This window comes from Macrotis lagotis, chromosome 4, assembly GCF_037893015.1.
Source record: "Macrotis lagotis isolate mMagLag1 chromosome 4, bilby.v1.9.chrom.fasta, whole genome shotgun sequence".
Taxonomy (NCBI): Eukaryota; Metazoa; Chordata; class Mammalia; order Peramelemorphia; family Peramelidae; genus Macrotis; species Macrotis lagotis.
In genome coordinates, this window is record NC_133661.1 from 188,075,436 (window position 1) to 188,078,922 (window position 3,487).

A 3,487-nucleotide genomic window follows, 5' to 3' on the forward strand; every position below is an offset into this window, starting at 1 on the left:
GACAACATTTCTAATATTATATTAAATAATAGTAGTGATAATGGGCATCCTTATTTCATCCTTGATCTTATTGGATATACTCTTAATTTATTCCCATTATGTAAAATATTTGTTGATGGTTTTAGTTTGATACTGTTTATTATTTTAAGGAGCACTCCATTTACTCCTATACTTACAGGAATGGATGTTTTATTTTGTCAAAGACATTTTCAGCATCTATTGAGGGTTTCTCTTGATTTAGTTATTAATATATTTAATTTTATTGAGAGTTTTCCTAATATTGAACCATCCCTGCCAACCTGGTTTAAATCCTACCCGATCAAGTTGTATTACCTTAGTAATAACTTACTGTAATCTATTTGTTAAAACTTTAAGATTTTTGCATCAGTGTTCATTAGGGAGATTAGTCTATAATTTTCTTTGTCTGCTTTGGGCTTTCCTGTCTTAGGTATCAGCAACATATTGGTGTCATAAATGGAATTTGACAGAACTTATTCTTCTATTTTTAAGCACTTTACATATAATTGGAATTAATTGCTCCTGAAATATCTGGTAGAATTAATCTGTAAATCCATCTGGATCTGGAGAATTTTTCTTAGGAAATTTATTCATAGTTTCCTCAATTTCTTTTTCTGAAATGTGTTAAGTATTTTATTTCCTTTTCTATTAATCTGAGTAGTTTGTTCTTTTTTTGTGAAATTCATCCATTTCCCTCAGATTGTCAAATTTATTGGTGTACAGTTGGGGAAAATAATTCTGAATTATCTCTTTAATTTTCGCCTCATTGGTGATGAGTTCACCCTTTTCATTTTTGATACTGGTTATTTGGTATTCTTTCTTTTTTAAAATCATATTAACAATTTTTTCCCTATTTTATTGTTTTTCTTTATAAACACCATTCAATTTTATTTATTGGCTTTGTTGCTTACAGTTTTTATCATCTCTCCCTTGATTTTCAGGATTATTAATTTGGTATTTAATTGAGAATCTTTAATTTGTTCTTTTTTTAACTTTTTTTGATTGCACATCCATCTCTCATTCTTTATCTTATTTACATAAGCTTTAGAGATATAAAATTTCCCTTAAAACTACTTGACTGCCTCCTATAAATTTTGATATTATGTCTCATTGTTGTCATTTTCTTGGGTGTAATTTATTGATTATTTCTATGATTTATTGCTTGAACCACGTGTTCTTTAAAATTAAGTAATTTAGTTTCTATTTTTTGCTTATCTTTCCAAGGTTGCTTTATTATATAGAATTTTTATTGTATCATCTGAAAAAAACATTTATTTTTTTCTGCCCTTCTGTAAGATTTTTATGCCCTAGTACATGGTCAATTTTATTATAGGTGCCATGGACTGCAGAGAAAATGGTATAAACTTTTCTTTCCCCATTCAGATTTCTCCAGACGCCTATGATATCTAATATTTCTAAGAGGATTCACTTTCTCAACTTCTCATTTATTTCATGGTAAAATTTATCTAATTCTGAGAGAGAGATAGAGTTTCCCCAAAAATTAAAGTTTAGCTGTCTGTGTCTCCTTGCATTTTATTCACTTTCTCCTCTAAAAATTTGGATCTTTACAACTTTATGCATATGCTTTTAATAATGGTATAAATTCATTGTCTAAGGTGCCTTTTTTGATGTAGTTTCATTACTTATCCCTTTTAATGAGATCTATTTTTGATTTTGCTTTGCCTGAGAACAAGATTGCTATTCCTGTTTTTTTAAATTTATTTTGAAGCAAAATACTCCAGTCTTTTGTGTTTACCCTGTGTATGCCCTTTGCTTCAAATGTGTTTCTTGTTAACAACTTACTGTAGAATTCTGGGTTTTTGATCCATCCTGGTATCTGATTCTGCTTTAAGGGGAGAGATCATCTCATTCACATTTATAATTAAGATGACTAATTTTGTGTTTTGGTCTAAGCTGTCTTTCCCCATTTATACTTTTCTCTTTAATTTTTTTCTTTTTCCTTCTTACCAATGTTTTGCTCCCTTTGTCCTTTAACTTTTTTTAGTTAAATTTTGACTTTAACTTTACTTTTATTTACTCCTTCCTTTTTTAACCAGTCCCTTCTTTCCCTTTCTTTCCTCTTTTCCCTTCACTTTCCTATAGGGTAGGATAGATTTTTAAGCTAAAATGAGAATGTATTTTATTCCCTCTCTGGCCCAAATCTATTGAATAGGATTTACTCAGTGTTCACACCTTCATTTTTTTTTTCCTCCTCTACTTTAATAGGTCTTTGTGCTTCTCCACCTGGTATTACTAAGCCACTAATGCCTAGTCTTCCCCTAGTATAATCCTTCTTTTTAAGTTTTTAATTCTTTAACCATTTCTTGTATTTACAATCCTTCTGTCAAAATATATTTCTTTTATCTCTCCTGATAAAAGTACTATTCTCAGAGTTTGATTTATTGATTAATAAACTGCATTAACTCAGAATCACTAAGTGCCCTCCCCTCTTCTATTTCATTAGAAGTGTACCTTTCAAGAATCATAAATCACATCAATTTATAATCACTTTATACCTTACTCCCTTTTCAAGTACCCTCCACGGACACACAATTCACAGGAACCAAAACATCATACAAAGTCAAGTCATTTCATGAACCATTTTTACTCTCATTCCCCTTCCCTCACCCACCCAAAAAACTCTCCCTCTAATTGTAGCCAAAGTGGCATGCAAAGCAAAATCTAACCATGATATTTTCATATTCATTCCCTTTAACTACACACTTTCCCTCTGTTTCCTCAGAACTCCAACCATGATACTAAAACCCTCATTGACTAATATATGAATTAATACAAGATTTTCTAATCTATTTTTTCCAACCCTTCTAAATGCACTCTTACTCTGTGCCCTGATTGTGCTACAACCCTCCATAACTATGATATCTGATAAAGTAAGGTCATTTCTGAAATAATTATATATTGAGCTTCTAAGTACTTTAAATACTGGTCCACCCAGATGATCTCTCTTAAGAACTTGAAAATTCATTGTAAGGCATGGGAGACACGGACACAAGACTACTCAGCACAAGGTGCCCTCATCAGAGAAAGTGCTGAGCTCTATGAGCAAGACAGAATTAAAGTAGTACAAAGGAAATGTGAAATAAATAAATTTAGAGTAAACATACCAGGTGTATCTGACCTGTGGTAGGACATTCTGAGCTCATATTGTTCTGATTCGGCCAAAGTCAGAGACACTTCATTTTGTCTCAAACATAGTGATGTCATTTTGGTCTTCTTTGATAGGGAAGAACCAACCATACCCATAGCCTCTACAACTATATTTAATTCTTTAACTAAACTAAGAGATATACAGCTCTCAAGAGTTACAAGAGTTATCTTTCCTTATAGGAATGTATATAATTTAATCTTGTTGATTAGCATTTTTTTTATGTCTTTCTGTTTCCCTTTTTAGGCACTCGACTCTTGAATTTGATAATCATATTTTCTCTTCAGTTTTAGTCTTTCTAAT